An 18,731-nucleotide genomic window follows, 5' to 3' on the forward strand; every position below is an offset into this window, starting at 1 on the left:
ATGCGTCAGTGTTAATACTTCCTTAACATTTTGGATTATTTTCACACGTTCGTGTGCAATTCTTCTTCGCATCCCATTCTCCGAGATTGTTTCACTAGATGTACGGGTCGCCTCTAATTACCATTTGCTATATATGGGTATGGGTTTAGAAGGATCAGAACGGAGCAGTAAAAAGATATACGACAAGAGATATTGCTATTTATTGAATTTTTTTTTGTACATTTATAAACACCATCGTCGCGTAGATTCATTTACCATTTCCAATTAAAATAATTTTTAAATCAAGGAAATCAATAACCTTATTTTTATTGATTTTATAGCTAAAAATATGGAAAAGAACAAATTCATAGTTTGTATTTGATTATGTGCAAAAACATGCAAAAACTAACTCAATGAAAATGTTAGGTAGAAAAGCAGAAAAGCAAATCTGTATTTTTCTAGGATATTGCGATGCGAACGAGCTGTTTATAAGCATTAAGCAATTGCAACAATTACCTTAAAGGTATTTGAATTCGATGATCTCGAAATTCTGGAGGAGTTGAAGTAAATGACAAATCCAAATACTTTTCGAAACAAAGCAAACAATTCCATGGAACGAAGCATTTTGAGAATAATATTTACGCAACTTTCTCGGTTTCTTCAATTATCCAAAAATTGTTGAATTAACACATGAAATTCTTTCGTCAAACCGCCCTCGTATATCTGAAATCGGTATAGAGAAAAGTTTCGAAGTTTGGAGTTGGCGGTGTGGTATTTTGAAAACGATTCAATCATAACCACTTTTTCACAGGTAAAATAACTGCAACCATGGGTGGGTAATTTATATTAAATAACCTCTATATTAACCTATGTAACTGATAGCTGAAAGTATGGTGGTATTGTTGCTTTTTTTTTGGATAATCGACTATATCAATTCAGAAACTGTTCACTTGTGGATGACTTGTTCATTTTATAGTTCGTTTCAAGATATTTCGTTACAACTTTCTACCTGTAAACCGACAATAATCTCTGAAAGATTAAATGATTGTACTGAACAAATAAATTTTGTTCTTCTTTCTCTTCTATTTACAATATGATAGAAAAATTACATACGAGAGATGTCTGAAAAGTTTTCAACCTCAACCTGAAGACGTCAGCATTTATCAATATAGTGGTCTGGTATGTAGCTTCACCAACGATAGGATACTGGTGTCGTAGTTCAAATCAGCCGACCCAATAAACTCATCTAATACCCAATTCCTTAGGCAGCAATATATCACCACCATCAATACCGATCTTGAATACATTCTTAAGTGTGGTGGAAGCATTCTGATTGAGTTTGATGCAGCAAAGACCCAGACTGCTGTTTTTACTAAGAAGGCTGACACTGTAGCTCAGGATTTGTTCCTATATGGACATAAAATATCACCATCACTGCAAATTCGCTTATTGCGTGTAGTAAACCTTGCCATTAAGACCAAAAAGTTATATACTTCGCTACACCTTCTTATCTTCCGCAAGGCTCAAATTCGTCCATCTTTGGAACTCTGCATATCCTTGGGATAGCTGACGCAAAACAAAAGAGAGCAATTCGTCTTATGGGAACCATAACCTTGGACATCTTATAGCATCGAAAAAAAGTCGCAAACCTGACTCTGTTTTATCGCTACTATCACGGCAAATGCTCTTCCAAACTTCCAAAATAATCGTACCTAAAGCGGCTTTTGAGAGACCGAGTCGACACACAGATCTGGGACGTTCAGGTATCATGCATCATTGCGTGATAAGGTATAGGGAGAAATTACAAAAAAGCGACCGCATTTGAAGAACAAGTACTTTCCCATTAGGTCAATGCTCCTCCTCAGACTTCGGTGATTGCCATGGCTAAAATTCACGAATTGCACTTGGAATTGGTTAACTATTCTTCGTATTCAGCAGATCTGACTCTTAGCGACTTTCTCCTGTTTCTTAACTTCAAAATTTCACTTACAGGAGAGAGATTTTCATCAGACGAGAACGTTATCGCATACATTAATTCCTATTTTAAGGATAAAGAATGCAGCAATTATTTGGAAATGTGCAAAAGGTTAGAGTATTGTTGAACTAAGTGTTTCCATTATTTTTAAAAAATTATTATTAAAAAAATGTCTTGTTTCTTTGTTAGGTCTAAAACTTTTTAGACAACTCATCTTTATTTAGTTTTTACAACCTTTTGTCTACAAATTGTAACAATTTTTTGACAATAAAGCATTTCTCTCTCTCTCTCTCTCTCTCTCTCTCTGTATACTACTGCATTATTGTCAATCGCTTTTGCAATATTTACGTGATTTAGATTAGGTACAGTTTGTGCTTAGCGTAGATGTATATCTTTGTTCATTTCTATGTAAAGATTATTTCAATGAATTAATTCTGATGATCAACTACTTACTCAGGAATGCTTACAGGTAAATACCTGATATCAAGACGAAATATCTTGGAACGAACTATAAATATGGGTTAGGTATCAGTGGTGTATTCATGCAAATTATTTGGGATGTTAATATAAACTTTAGATTTCGAATAACCTCATTGAATAGACTCCAGATAATTGGTACAGGAGTTAGAATAGGACATTTAAATAATGATTGATGAAATGTTGGGTCTAAATATGCTTTGGATCAATTGTTATTGTATATACGAGGTGTTATGATGGGATAAGAAAGCTGTTGGATCATTCTGTAAGTCCGCTTCCTTTCATTAACGCTTCAGTATCGCAATATCTTGTTTGTCATGTTGTCATCATTCTCCAAATGCTTTCCACCAACGAATTCTTTAAGTCTTTGATACAGATAGAGAAGTTTGATGGTGTAAGGTTAGTGGTGTATGCAAATTTTCCTATCAACTTTTTGTATTAAGTCTTCTTTCATGACATACGATTTTCAGATTGCTGTCCGTTAACCTTTGTTCTTCATTCATTTGAAAGCTCACATTATTCACACACATATCCATTATTCATTACACTATTAACAGCGAATTTCAGCAAGACGAACTTTTTTGACATGGTGACATGCGAAGCAATTTAATCTTACAATTTATACCGACCAAAATAACACTCGTTTTTATTATTCAAAAATGAACAAGTATACAGGGTATTTCAAATAAAGGTGATCGTTGGGATAGATAGGAAACTGACAAAATAATTGGCTTGGTAAAACGCCATTACTACGAATTTACCGAAACTACTGGCAACATTGTAATGAAATGTTATATAAATATATTTTGGAAATATAGTAATAAAGTAATATAATTTGGTAACAAGGTAGTCTTGGTAAAACTCGATACTGTGTACTGGATTCGGAATATTTTGCTTAGAAAATTATGAAGTAATAACCGATGCTGGTGTAAAGTAATGATACAGCTATTAATTAAACACAAACATGAAAGCAAGAAAAATACCAAGAACATAAAATGGAATTGAGTTGGAGTGGGCAAGTGTTTTCACGAATGTACAAATGTATCGTTTTTTCTAAAGAATACATTAATCTTCTAAATGTTTAGTGATTTGCTATCAAGTTATTAAAGTGACGTTTTCTAATTATTGACATGAATTAACCAGTTTAGTACAGACTTATTCGTTAAGTCTGCCGCCAAACAGTGTAATCCAAAGGATTAGAATCACAAGGCCGAGGAGGCCAATGAATCGGAGCTCTAGCACCTCTACCAATCCATAGATTTTGGATATGGTTACTCAATAAATCACCATACTTAAACAATACAGCAAACGGAAAGTCAATTTTATGAATCGGATATAATGGAATTTTTCTCATGCTTCTTTTTTTCCATCTGATCTTTTTCATTTTCATCGACTACCTTTTTGTCTTGGTCTTTTGTTATTCACACTTTTTTACTATACTGTTCGTTTTAAAAATGTAACAGAATTTGTTGTCTCGAAAAATAATTTCTTGTTACTCTCAATTAGGTACTTAATCCTTATTATTTTCATAAAATTCAGTTTTATTTCCAGTTTGCTACTTGGTTTACTCAGAGTTATTTGCGCTGTAGCGTTGCTATGAATGCCATTTTGTTTATTATGCCAATTAACTCCTTATTTACCACGTTGCTTTGTCTCTGTACCTTACATATTGCTAGGTGTTAATTATAAAACAAACATCTATCTCTAATATTCTCCCATACACAATATCCTTTATCAATTCTTATCCTAGCATCCCAATTTCTTTTCGATAATATGTCTTATATCCTTTTAGTTTCCATATAATTTTTCTCAATTCCCCTACTATTACGTAAACAGTGTCTAGAATTCAATTAACCTTTTTCGGTTGAAAAAAATATATTTATTTTATACTACAACTTATGTAACACTCTGTATATCTATAACTTGTTTATCATATTTAATTTAGATGCCTACACTAAGATAGTAATTGTGTATTTGTTCTTGGTATTGTCAACCCACAATATAATTATATTTCTTTTAGAAAAAGATGCATTTATATTAATTTTTTTAAATTGAAACCTGATAATTTTATCTTCATACTTCAACAAAGGACGACGGCCAACATTCCATTAGTGCGTTCAAGACAAGGTTCAGCCGATCACAATGTCTTATAAAATACATAACAATAAAACCGCAGACAGTATTTTTGTGTACTGTCGATTACTTTACCGATTTATTCTTGTAAATATTTTAATAATAATTGAAAATATATTTTCTATAGATAGAAATTCCAAATATTTAACCGTTTTAATTATAAGGTACAGATTAGTTGGTATACAATCAACCGTATACCTTAATACCGAATCCGAAATTTTAAGAACCACAACTAACCAGCCAGACAAGTGGGGATGTAGCGAATAGTTTCAAGTGGGGATGTAGTGTAAACGAGAAACTCACGACTTTTTGACTCAGTATTAAACGTGTGATGATAGGGGGAGGTTATTTATTTTAATTTAGCGAAGACGCTAAAGGTTAACGGTGCGTGAAATTATAGATTCGTGTAGCGGGGCTAGAAAGGTGTTGTTCTACCTACCTCAACATGTAAGGCGTGAACTACATACACGTGTGTGAAAAGTGATAAGTTTGTGATTATTATAAAATGATAAGTGTATCTGTGCACGTTGGATCTTATGGTGTGAATAGTTCTTCGGTTTCCGAGCCTACAAATCTAAAGAGGAATGTGAGGTAAAATAAACATGCCGTCTTAGCATTCGTATAAAATGTTTTTTCACCTTCACATTAGATTTTGTTTGAATTTTGAAAAGAAAAATAAGCAATTGTGAAAAATCATTGTAAAATGATATTATTTTAAAAATATAGTGAATTAAAGATTAAGTTTTATGTAGTTTGATTCATAACATAATTATTTGGGCTTCTCTTATCGAAAATTTATATTGGTTTGGTTATAAGAAAACGACGTTTCTGATTCACTTTCCGGGGGATTGTGTTATAGATACCATTTTCACACGTGTAACATAAATATTTACAAAATTTATATGCAAAGGTAAATTAGGTTATGCTATTTTTATTCTGATAAACATTACGAATAAATTATTGATTTTATCCTAAAAAGAAAACTGTTTATATGTAAAGAACCAGTTTTAGATACTTTTCGTAACAAATCAGTAAGTCTTGTGTTGAACAAATGTATATAAACTCTTAAATAATGTACTCCAATCTAACCAGGATAATAAACATCAAAAACTATTTATCACAAACTCTCGGCAACCCACTGAACATAGGACATAAAACCAAGAAGATCCTAAAATAGCAGAAACTTGTTTTGCTATCTAAAAGATGCATGAAGTATACTTTGAAATTGTAATTGCATTTATATGTTCTTTGTAGAGAGATACAAACGTGTTTCTTTGGGTTATTATCCGTTATCAGTACAGAATATTCAGATTTCAATACATCAATGCAAAATATCCAGATCATTTGGCTCAACAATTCGCAATTTGTGTGTTGTCGTTTATGAAGGTTAGGTTTTTTGAACCAAATGAATTTAATAATCAGTGAAAAATTGATTACATCTCAATTCTTGATTAATTGAAAAAAGTAAATTTTTCAATATTTTTGTTGCTATTTTTTGGTTTTTCAAAATTGTAATCCGTCCAATTAAAAGTTAGGTTAGGTCACTTTAGGTCGTTACAAATGACGTTGAATTTTTATAGGTTATATTGGGTTATATTATTAACGTAACAAATAGTACATGATTGTCACATTTTCACATTATCTTTGGACTCGTCTCGTCAAGCTGAGTTGTTTGATACATGACTACATTGAACGTTTTACAATTTTATGGACAAAGCGACACATATATTAGATAATATAAAATAACAATTTGGCTTAATAATAACTATAATACAATATTAATATCGTACTCCATACTAAATATTGAATGATGATATGGTAGATTGTAGAATTCTGCCACAGAAAGGCACACACAATACGAGAATCGAGCTATCTAGACACAGATTTAATGGTTAAACAAGCAGAGGATAATTTTTTCGCCAAGGTCTCTACATATACAGACCATATTGAAGGTCCCCGTCAATATGTACACCAAGAAACTTGATCGTTGAGTTTTAGAAGTTGTAAAAATCCTTTGTAGGATAAAACTAAACTTTTCTCAATATTTAAACAGAGCCAGTTCGTGTCAGACCAGGACTTAATAGTAATGAGAACTTTGCGTATGGTAAAATGTAAAGCTTTTATATCTGGACCACTCCAGGTTACATTTGTGTCATCCGCAAATAAAGTCAATTTATCTTTAATTCGTAAGTCTGTGACATCATTAATGGATACCAAAAGACGTACTAGACCCTAAACTGAACCCCGAGGTACACCATTGCCACTTGGTAAATTACTCGAAACTTATTATTAGCTTGTATCAGTTTTCTACATTCAAGGTAAGATACCTACAATATTCTTGATCTAGTATTGAAGATTAAGGTCTTGAGTCGCGTATCACATGTTCACCTGCTACTCGTCTTAAATTCTAAGTGTTGCCGGATTCATTTCATTTTATTTCTAATATATTTTTTTGTATTCCACTAAAAGCTCCAATATTTATACATTTAAGAGTTTTCGTTGCAACTGTATCCCCAAAGTATTTTTCTCTCAAATTATCTCCATTTTAGGAAGAATTTAGATACGCCTAGATTATATTTGTTTTATTTTCAAAGAAACTTCACTGTAATCACCTACGTATTGTTAAATTTTAATTGAAACATTTCAATAATGGCAACAGCAATTTATTTATAATATAGTTTCTCAGCTTAGAATAATCAGTTTCAATTGTGAGCGTGGTTAGAATGGCAACGTTAATCACGACAACTGAAAAATAACATTTATAATATTCTTTTGTCTATAATAACGCTTACTTACGAAGGTAAGAAGTATTCGTTTTGTAGATTCCTGTGATAGAATTTTTCATTAGTATCGGGCGATCAAAACTGACAGCATATTGTTTTTATCACTTAAACGACTTTTGAACTACTCAGCTTACCTATCCCGAATAAAAACTATCAAAAGCATTATACTCAGTTCACATACTAAACTTGCGTACTGTCTGAGACTATTTCCACATTTTCGCTGTGCCACATCTGCTCAATCTCAAGGACTGAATTGACTCTTGTATCAAAACTACGATGCCAGGTTTGTTATTCGTCACCTATCTATTGGTGATAAAGTACCTATCGTAGTAGAGATTAAAATTGTCATTTCCAAGCACCTTCTGCGGCTGATATTTGTAATAAGATGTACAAGTATTAAGAAGACCGAACTTGTTGGCCAGTTTCTAGTGAATGATTTTGCACACTTGATTATTCCGGTGCAGATAATCAGTATTAGTTGAAAAACTACGAGCAGATGTTGGATGTTGAATGCTCTCTGTTGTTTTTTGACACTTTCTGCATTTCTCCGATTGAGCCTTCGATCTCTGGAAAGAGAGTGCGTGCCGAGTTCTATATTCTCGTAGTCTAATATTGACTTGAATTCAGATTATTATTATTAGAAATGTTTTCATTTAATGGTTTTAGTTCAATAGTGACAAATTGAGAAGCTAACCCAACAGGATAATTCGATATTATGGCGATTTTTGGTTTCCCTGTTGATACCGATTACAATATTCGATGCTCCTCTCTAACTTTGTCTTTTCCACGGTAACTAAACTATCGGACGCCGCTGAAGCCAACAGAATCCTTTGTTATTTTATATTTTCACCGTATTTTTTCCTCCTTTAAGTAAGAATAGAACAACTGTACCAACGAAAAATTTTTTGTAGTGAAGATCTTTGTTCCAGGCATACGAAAAACAGAGTCTAATTTAAATAGCAATAACTTAATACTTGACAACAACGAAATTTGATGAATACTAAAAATAAATATTAATATTCTATTATGGAGTTTGTTTAATACTAATTGAAATATTATAAAAACTAAACGCAGCCGGTATTGTCGGCATCTCTTTATATTCCATGGACGGAGGTGGAATGTTAGCTTATACATTATAGGAACACATATTTGATAATAAACAACTTTTATTTCTCATTTAGCCAATATTATATTTTGGAGATATTTAGTGTACCAGCTTTAGGAAGATTTGAATATTGAAAATTTAATTTGTTAATTTGTTAGTTCAGATTTTATACAAAAATTTTTGTAGCTTCGAGGATTGCTACTTAAATTTTTGATATAGACAAATAAAAGCAAATAAATATAATTGGATATGAATTTATTGTTTTTCAAAAAATACTCCATTAAAACAAATACACTTTTGCAAGCGTTTGAATTTCTTCAGGTGACCTCTCAATTTATTTTTGATCTGTGGAAATTCGAACTGAGGAGTGAGAGCTCACGTTGTTATTATGGAGAATGATTCGTTTTCTGCGATTGGTTTTCTGATTTCTGGCAAACAAATGCTAGTGTACCATTTAGAATTGACCCTTATATGTTGCTCTAATAGAACGGTGGCAACATGTCCAGTTATTTTTGTTGGATTTGGGATTTTGCTTGTCTTGAAAGACCCACGCACTCGTTTGTTGTTTAATTTCAGGTTTATATGCATAGATCCACGATTCGTCGCTTGTCACAAATTTATAGACATCTTTTGAAGCACCGCGATTGAACTCTCCTACTATACTAACAGGAGTCCTTATTTCTTTGACCATTTGATATATTAATGCATCTAAATATTCTTGATTTTAGGTCTCTTCTGTTTTAAAATTAGTTTTTAAAAAAAAGATAAATTTTGACGATTCGACTTTTCTTTATGTCATTCTTGGAGAATGAAGAGGTGTTTCCATTTACTACTGCTAGATATCCGTAAACCTAAATGAATTGAAAGAATGAGCTTATCAAAATTCTAATATAGGTACGTGTTCGTTATTTTTTAATGTATCGTCTCAAACACAAAATTTGAAAATATCAATTCCAAAATTGACGGACTTACATTTCATCGCTATACCACTGGACATGAAATGACAACTAATTCGGGATATTGTTTAATAATGCTATAATGTTTTTATGCTTTTAAATCTGCTCGAATCGAGATATTTATGTGTATTGAAGCTAAGAGACTAACCATCGAATTACTTAAAATTGTTATTTTACGAGAATATCGATAAAATAATCTTAGAGATTATGATCACATAAGGAATGTTAAGACTTGCTCTTCTTCATTATATCAAATTAATAAAAGCGTTAGTTATTTCAAACTATAATTTTATTAAATAGGATTCAGATAAAAAGCATTACGAAGACCTCAAATGAAATTCATAGAATGTGTAATGCAATCTTCTTAGTTCTAGTTTTTTCTATTTAATTGTAAGACTATTTAAACTCTTGTTTCCAATTAATTGACGTCCAAGATGACTTTTTATGATTCTTTTGAGACATTAACGGTTAATTAACTATGATTAGTTATTAAAATAATAATAGCTGAGAACTTGAATTAGAAGAAATATTACGTTTATACTGTTTTTTGAAATCGCTGAATGTCTAGGAGAAGAAGACTAGAAACTTATTGTCTGATAAAATACAAATATTTACGATTTTGATTTTTGATTTAGTCAATTAGTTTTCATACAGAAACTGAAAAGACTTTGATATGTCCGATTGCGCGGGATTTCCCATATTTTTGTATTCTCTTTCTTAAAAGCCAATTGTACCAAGATTTTTACATATTTCAAAATTCTTACATCCTTTATTAAATGTAAATAAAGTGTGTTTTCTTACACAACGTTTCCATATTTTGAATAAAATAAATCAAAGTGGGGCTAATAAAAAAATTAACTATTTCATTTCCCAAATTTCAATAACTTTCCACTATGAATTATACCTCGTACTAAATTCAGAGAAGAATCCGTTTTTCACATAATCACGCTTGTTAAAGTGAAGAATTTATTGAAATTATAACTGGGAACTATATAATTGTTTGTCTTTTAATGCCGCTATAATAGCATGCTTTATTCGTTTTGATTCGTCGAATTATAATCACGTGATACAATTAAGCAGACTTTTCGAGACGTGTTGTTATCACCTGTTATTTAATATCCATGGGAAAACATTCCATTGTTTTACTCTTGGTTGAATTTTTTTAAGATCGATTAAAAAACTTGTTTTATTCAAATTTAGAAGGCATTTCACACTTTCGATTTAATATGTTTAGTTAACTTATATTTCATCTAAACTATATGTTTATTCATAATATTTATCCCATAATTATTGAAATTGATTCAAGCACTATCCATTTTTCTAAATTTCTGACACCTCTGCTTCATTATTTTTTCAAAAGTTACTTGAACTATCTTTGAAATGTACGCAAAATATATGGAAATAGTAGTTAGTGTAGTAGGCGTCGAAATACAGACAGATTATTATTCATTTCAAACTTAATTTGACGCTGGCGATTTTTGTTACTAGTAGTTATAATACATCACTGATCTTTTCGAACCCCCGGCCCCATTATGTTTGTCAAAATTAGACACAATTATTACAAGACAAGAAGTGTAATACAAAATAAATTTAATTTGGTTCTCCAATGAAAATTGGTGGAGTAAAATTATTATTGAAAATGAAAATAGTGCTTGACATACCCCTATAAACTTGACTGGCACAACTAAAAAAATGAACGTAAAATTTATCGTAAATAAAAGTCTTTTTAGGTACTATTTAGGTGTTCAAATGAAATATTAGGTGCATTTATAGTTATTGAAAATTTTACAAAAAACAAAATAAGTAAGTCTGCCAGGTTTTTAAAGTCTATTTCAGAAATGTATAAAGTTATGAAATGGGGAATTCCGTCCAGTTCGACTCAATTTCGGTGTAGGTCTTGAAATAGTATTGTTTGTAATATTAAAATTTCAAGTAATTATGTAAGAGAATTAGGAAAAGTATATTTTCTGGCCTGAAGGGTGAATATCGAAATATTGTGTAGGGATTATACAGTTACGTTTTCAACAAGTATCCTACCGGCACGCTTTTGGCACACTATTTTCAGTGTTTGTGAATGGATAACAATAGGCTAAACCCATATATTGACCCCAACCCGGGTGGTACTACCTGCACTTGTTAAAAAGAAAGAATTTTACAATGAAATCAATGCCAAACTATGAAAGTGGCTTAAATATTCGTTGGGTCACTCTGCGTTGCCTTTGCATACCTAATGAGGTTTTATTCCTATTTGAATAAAAATAATTTTGTTCCTTTTGTTTCCCTTAATATGATTACTAAGTGCAACAGATTCTTCTTCAGATTGTTCTTTCGATGACCTCACTAGAAGTGGTTCGTCTTGATGAGACGGGTGCTTGTTCAAATATCAATGATCGTATTTAAAATCGATTCCATTTTTCATTTCGTTCCTTAACTCATAATTTGGTAATGTTAGGTGCCAGCTTTTGATATTTCACCGAGCATACTTTCATCTAATAGTCTCAACAATAATCCATTCAAACAGGATTTACGTGCACCTTAAGTGCAAGAGATTCCTGTCAAGAAGAATTTTACATTCAATTTCTAAGTATCAAAAATTCCTTGAATAACTTTTTCTTTAGATGACGTTACTAGAATCTAGGATATTGATGAGACAAGGTCAAATATACACGTCTCATCAAGATCCTCATCTACTTGTAGAAAGCTCATCGAAACAAAACTCATTTAAGGAATTTTTGAAGGTTAAAAATTGAATATAAAAAACTTCTTGGAAGGAATCTGTTGCACTTAATGTGTAGAATCTAACCTAACCTAACCAAATTATATAGTTAAGGAACAAAATGAAAATTGAATCGATTTCAAATAGGAAGGAATTCAAATCAAAGGAATTTTTTATTATTAAATTTTGAATATCGAATCGAGAAGAAACTCACTTTAGAGCAAAAATACATTGATATTAGGTATCTAGAAGTTCTGTATTAAGGAATTAAAATGTGCATAGAAACAATAAAGGTGTTAATGGTATCCATTCTTCTTTGGCCACGAATATGAGTTTCTGGAAAGTGATAAAAGGATTGATTCTGTTTCGGATAGCTCGATCCATTCAATGCTTATGTCTTCAAATATTCTAAATCTCTAGTGCATTCGGACTCTTCTTGTGCGATGGGACCTAGCATTGCCATCCATCAACATGAGATTGGCTCTAATTGAATTTCGGAGAAGATGAATTATTGGTTCAATAATATTTCGAAAATATTGATCCCTTGTCATTGTCAAATTACTGAAATTTCAGTTTGAATCCCTTAACGCTTTTATATTGATAAGTTCTGATATCATCGGATCGACGTCTTCCGACTTTTAGACAGCCAGACCTCTTATATCTTCACGTACGTTTAATACTAATAAAACAAGGATTATTTTCTATCGCACTTCATATTGATTTGAAAAATAGTTTAGATCAATAGAAGTTAGAAAGTCTTGGTACTTCCCGTTTTCAAATTAAAAGCACTCTTCTATAAATAGCCAGTATTGTTCCTTTTTTCGACGGATAATCCCCACTACTAATAGGACTAAGAAAAGGACGGGTTTACGATTGTGTTCACTCGTACGTAATGTGTGAAAAATAATATGGCCAGATGGCGTATTACTACTTACAGCGTTTCTAAGTGAGGACAAGCATTGTAAAAATAAAAACTCTCTCGCCTGCATACAATCGCGATCCGTACTCGGAACGCAGTGCCGGATAATTAAAAAGGAAATTTCAAGGGACGAAGACCCTTAATAAGCTACACTGAAAAAAATTAATACTAACATTGATCAGGTAGATGTGACGGGATTTTTGTATTGATATCTGGAAAAAAAGTTCAACTACCATCAGCTCGCCTGACATTCCTGTATTATTACAGATACGTTGACATTCTGATTAGTTGGAAGAATATCATCATAATCTGGACGTCACACACTGGGGCAGGAAGGTCCCAAACCTGGCAAAAAATCGAAAAAATAATTAGCAAAGAAAACCTACTTCTCATAATTTTTGAAAAAACCAATATTCCCTTCATTATTACTCATCCTTTTACTAAAGTCAGTTTTCTACGGATAGTGTACGTGTACTGTGAATTTTTTTTTGTGTGGATTTTCATAGCTTTTGTTTGAATTTCAACATAGAACCTTCGACTTCAGGTATGTAACAACATTTTAATAAAATTATATCCTCAGAAAAGTTAATGTATTTACTTGATATTATTTAAAACAAAAAACAGAATAAAACAATATTATTTTAACATTTTCCTCCAAAATATATTTAGCTTTTCAAAATTGTATAGTTTTATGTCTGTGTACTGATGAAATAAGATAGTGTAAGAATAATGTTTTGATTTTATCATTATTTTATTTCAGGAACGAAATCAAACGTTTATTTCAAGGAGAGAAATTTTTAATATTCACAGAATTTCAAATAAAAATGAAATTGATGAACAATTTGATTATTTAAAAGAGGAAATAAAGAAGGGAACTGAATGTGAAAGTGAAGAGCTTTTAAAACGCTTAAATAAAACTATCATATTTCAAATCACAGTTTAAGTCGCGCTGGATAAAAGCGTTCAGGATAGAAAGAGAGGTTTCTCAAAAATCGTACTGAGTGGCTTGTTACATCAATTTCATTTACAATAAGAGACTCCTAAAAGGAAAAAAGGTCGCCCAGTAATTCCATTTGAATCTAGTTCCGAGCGAACGAAACGACTAAAAACAAAACAGTTGAGAGAGTCTACATCAATAAATGTATTAAATTATGCCACTCAAATTAGTTTAAGAGTTAGTGGACAAACGCAAGCTTCAAAATTATTAGATGATATTACCAGCACAACCTCTAAACGTGCGAGTCGATATAGAAAAGCATTTGAGAAGTCGTTTGAGAAACTATGTCAGGTGAAGACGCTCTAGCGGTTTTAGTAGACGCGAAGTTATCTCGACACCAGTATGACATAATCAGGATGGGTGTTCAAGAAAAATTTCCTTCTTATAAAGGAGTTCAAGCTGTATGTAATAGCTGTATCTTTTTTGTATGGATTTATATCTTAATCTTAAGATAATGTCTTTTTAATTAAAGTAATACTCAAAATGTAGAATATGTGATTTATTTGTTGTAATAACACATCCTATTGATAATTCTGAGTTCCTGATTTATCGCCAGGTATAGAACCTTTTTGTCCCAGTGTGCGTCGTGTAGTGACAATTTGAGGTTACTGCTGGTTAATTTCTCTTTTCATTGTTCTTAGCCACTGTCTTCTATTTTGCGTAAGATTATAGCAACTGTGTTGAAGAGTGTACAAAGCTAAGATCAGGTCCTCTTAATTTTTTCCAATAAATTGTTGGATTAATTTGAACGCATCGGGATTGTTCAATTTAAGATAAGTTTGAATAGGGACAAGGGGCCTATTCCTTACAGCCTACTCTATAGTTTAATAGTTAAGGAATAAATGTGAATATTTCCCACTGGAATTATTTTTCCCGGAAGGAAGTTCATTGTTTCGAAAATTCAGTATGAAAGAGGTTGGTCAAGTTAACAGGTTTTAGTTTATTTTCTTTGTTTTCGAAACGCGCGACAAAGAATTTAATTATGAATGTTGGTGCAGTGGTACTGTGAGGTAAGTATGAACGTCACCAACGGGTCCAGAAATTTCAACTTAATTATAAACGAGTTCAGAACTAATTTAAAAAAAAAATAGTAGTAATATTAATAAACGAATAAAGTACTGATGAATAACATTTCACATACCTTAACGAAACTTTACCATTGCATTAGATTGCCTTTAACTTTAACATCAACATGGATTCTCCTGGACATTATATTTACAATTTACAGTACAATTCTTGACAATATTTGTCTTCTATTTCATATGTTCCTCGACGTAATGCTCTAGACTTACATAATCTTTTAAACGTCAAGAAAAAGTGGATAGAGATTTCTATCCATTTACCGTTAGTATTTGTAAATTATTCTTCTAGCCAGCTCTAACTCCTCTAGATTCATGGTATCTCAAAATATACACTCTCTGGATCTCGAATTATGAGATATCCCGTCTATCTACCGTCCGTTTTGTTCTTTAAATGTATTGGAATATTTTGATATTTGAAAATGAAACTGAGTTTTCTTCATGGAATTTGCAATTTGGATATTATTTTTAATATAAGTAATTACAGCATTAATTTTTAATTGAATTTATCACTGAATTTCAATTATTAAGCATAATATGTTTCTAAATTGGCCAAAATATGTATAAAATATAGAATTGCTGGCATTATAATATCGCATGCATATAGTTAATTTATTCTGTCTTGGAATATAAACAAAGGAAAGGGGGAAGTATCTAAACACTATCGAATCTTAATCGAAATTTTAATATGTCAATATTAGGGTAAACTACCATAAAATTTGTTTTAATCTGTCCGTTATGGTTTTGCACATACATGCTTATAGACTCTTAGTAGCTGCTATTATAAATTATTGCGTGGTAAATAAATTTCTAAATTAGTAAAACGCATTAAGTAGTAAGTCTAAAAAATTGTAGTGAAACATTAGAAATATCTCATAAAAAAATTATAAAATAAAAACGAAATAATCGAATAAAAAATATTAATATCAACAAGAGTGGGAATGTATTTAAATACCATCGAAAAATTTCACAATACTTGATAACTATATTACTCTCCCTTTTGGTAGGTATTTTTCACTATATGTTTCATACCTGAAAATTTCTTGTGTCTCCAAATCGGAACTGGTTAAATTTCCTCATAAAAGCATTTTCTGTGTTGGCTTTCTAACAAATTTTGCACTCGTCAGCTTTTGATAGACCTATTTTCATCATCTGACTTTATAAGGTGGCAATTTCCAATTGCATATTTTTACTAAAATTTTCCTTAGATTCCACATTATAAAAATTTTGAAGAAACTTTTTAGAATGGTTCAGTCTGGAAGCATCTGCTTGTACAGCTACTTAGCCGTAATGAGCATCAGGTGCTAGTCCTAATTACTTCAACTCTCATCATTATCTATATTTGATTTGATTTTCTTTTCCTTGAAGATTTAAAATGATTTAAATGATTCGCTGATGAGATGTACATGCTTTGAGAGAACGACACTTTCTGCTCCTCAATAATCTCATCAAATGAACTTTTCCGAGATAGCCCTCTGGCTGAGCACATTCTATTAGCTCCAATGATAAACACAAAAGCATGAATTACTCTGCTTTAGGTACCAGGGTACCAACTTTTATGAAAGTCACTGTGGCGTACATCTAGTGCGGTATTTTGAAATGACTATTGAAATTTTGATTGGTTTGTGAAATTGAACACTTCAACAATTTTGAACGTTTTACATATTCAAATTAACTAACTCGTAGAAGAATATTCCTCAGGCCGGAATTTAGGGAAAGAGTTCCGTACGTGCCTTTACCTAAATTAGCCGTTTTAAACATCTGGAAATTTCAAGAATACTATCATAAAACATGGTAATATTGCCTGTTATTCTTCATAGCGTTGTCTCTACTCAGTTATCTGGATTTCAGATCTCCCAAGGGAGGAGTATATGCCGCAGTACGGTATAATCAAATTGTAAACATTAACCATATTTCTAACAATAAATAAATCAATATCTTTGGTCACAGTTAATTTTTATATATCAATAAGAATACCGTACGACACGACAACTCAATTTATTTGACATTTTTCACCCCTAGATCATATAATAGTAGTCAGATTACACAATACAGTTTGTTCGATTCGAGAGGGGTCTAGGCGAAGGCAGGTGGAGCGCTTATAAGTTACCCCATCTACAGGCACTCTGTTACAAAAAATGTGTCCCTTTGAATAATCAAAATACAAACAATATTTTGCTTTTAAAATGTTTTTCTAATTAAAAATTGATTTGAAAACGAAATTAAATAAAATCAACCTTTCAGATTATCAAGTTTATTATATATCTACTTTGTATTATAAGCGTATCATTGATCATTAAATGGTAAATAAATAGTACTGATATAAATCATCATTGAAAAGAAAACTTAACTTGCAATATATCAGTGTAAATTCCAACAGAACGTCACGGTAAATTATAATTAACTGGGTTTTCACCATACTATTCAAATCTAAGTAGATCAGTGTCAAAACAAAAATATTATTATAGGCTATTACCTTTTTTATCAATAATGTGTAATTATAAATATAATAGTGCCTCTTCTTCTCTGAATGGATGTTTGCGATCACTTCTGACCATTTGATCCTGTCTTTGGAGGTATTAATGAATTCTCCTGGTTTTTATCCCGGACCAATTTTTAATATTATGGAGCAGCGACATCCTCTTTCTGCCCAATCCATTTCTTCCCTCTATCAAGAGTTGAAGCAAAAATGGTATCACATGTCTCCGGTATGCTTTTTTCCTACATTTCATCGCGCCCAGCAATTCACGTTCTCTTCTTATTCTCCTCAGAATTTCTTCTCTGGCTTTTCTTGTAGTCCATGGAACTCTCATAATTTTTCGGTAGATCCACATCACAAATGCCAATCCAATCCAATCTGTTTATTGTGTCAACTTTCAGTGTCCAGCCTTACAATAGTATATTTAATATTTTGTCCATTTTATTCTGAGGTTGAGATGGAAATCAGAGTTCGTAAACACGTTTTTGAATTCCATGAATGAGCTCCTTGCTTTTTCTATCCGTGATTTCATCTCTACGTCTGATGATGATCTTTACACAGTTAAACTTTGTTATCCGTTCAATCTTTTGATTGTATGATAGTTTTACATCCAGGAACTTATCGCATTTGCGGGCTAATACAATGAAGAGTAATTTTCATTTTAATGATGACAATAATGAAAAAGTACATTAAAAATGATCTTTGACGAAATTTTTATAGTCACATTCCAAACTACGTAATTTTATTGGGCTTTGAGTAATACTTTTGGGGATTGAGTGAAGCGCAGAGAGCTTCGAGGTTTGACTATGAAATTTATATAAAGTTTTTCTCGCGTGTTAAGAATGAAAGTTATGTTGAAAATAAACATTAATATCTTCATTTTTCGACTGTCAATGTCCTTAACTGAAGTTAACAGAGTTGCCGCGTTGCAGAAAATGACGCGAAACAGACTAATTAACTAGCTGGTAAAGTCATTGTTCGATGAAAAAGACTTTTTTGGGTTATTTTTATTAGTGTACGTTTATTTTCAATCAGTAATGTAAGTGCTTCACCACGTACCAATTTATCCATTTCTCAAATGTTATTTATCCTGTATAATAGATCATTATTTTAAAAAATAGTAAATTAAATGA

At 31.6% G+C, this 18,731-nt stretch overlaps 1 protein-coding gene across 6 annotated transcripts in view; it reads left to right on the forward strand.

The window, feature by feature from the left end:
- Positions 1-18,731, forward strand: part of LOC130891767 (ephrin-A4) — a 408,512-nt gene that overhangs the window by 296,032 nt on the left and 93,749 nt on the right. The window contains exon 1 of one of the 6 annotated variants that reach the window (XM_057796727.1): positions 4,881-5,155. The exons of the other annotated variants lie outside the window; for them this stretch is intronic. The gene's annotated coding sequence lies outside the window, so the exon portion shown is untranslated. Of the gene's footprint in view, positions 1-4,880; positions 5,156-18,731 lie in introns of those variants that run through there. 6 annotated transcript variants of the gene reach the window in all.

The sequence above is a fragment of the Diorhabda carinulata genome, chromosome 3 (genome assembly GCF_026250575.1).
Source record: "Diorhabda carinulata isolate Delta chromosome 3, icDioCari1.1, whole genome shotgun sequence".
Lineage (NCBI taxonomy): Eukaryota > Metazoa > Arthropoda > Insecta > Coleoptera > Chrysomelidae > Diorhabda > Diorhabda carinulata.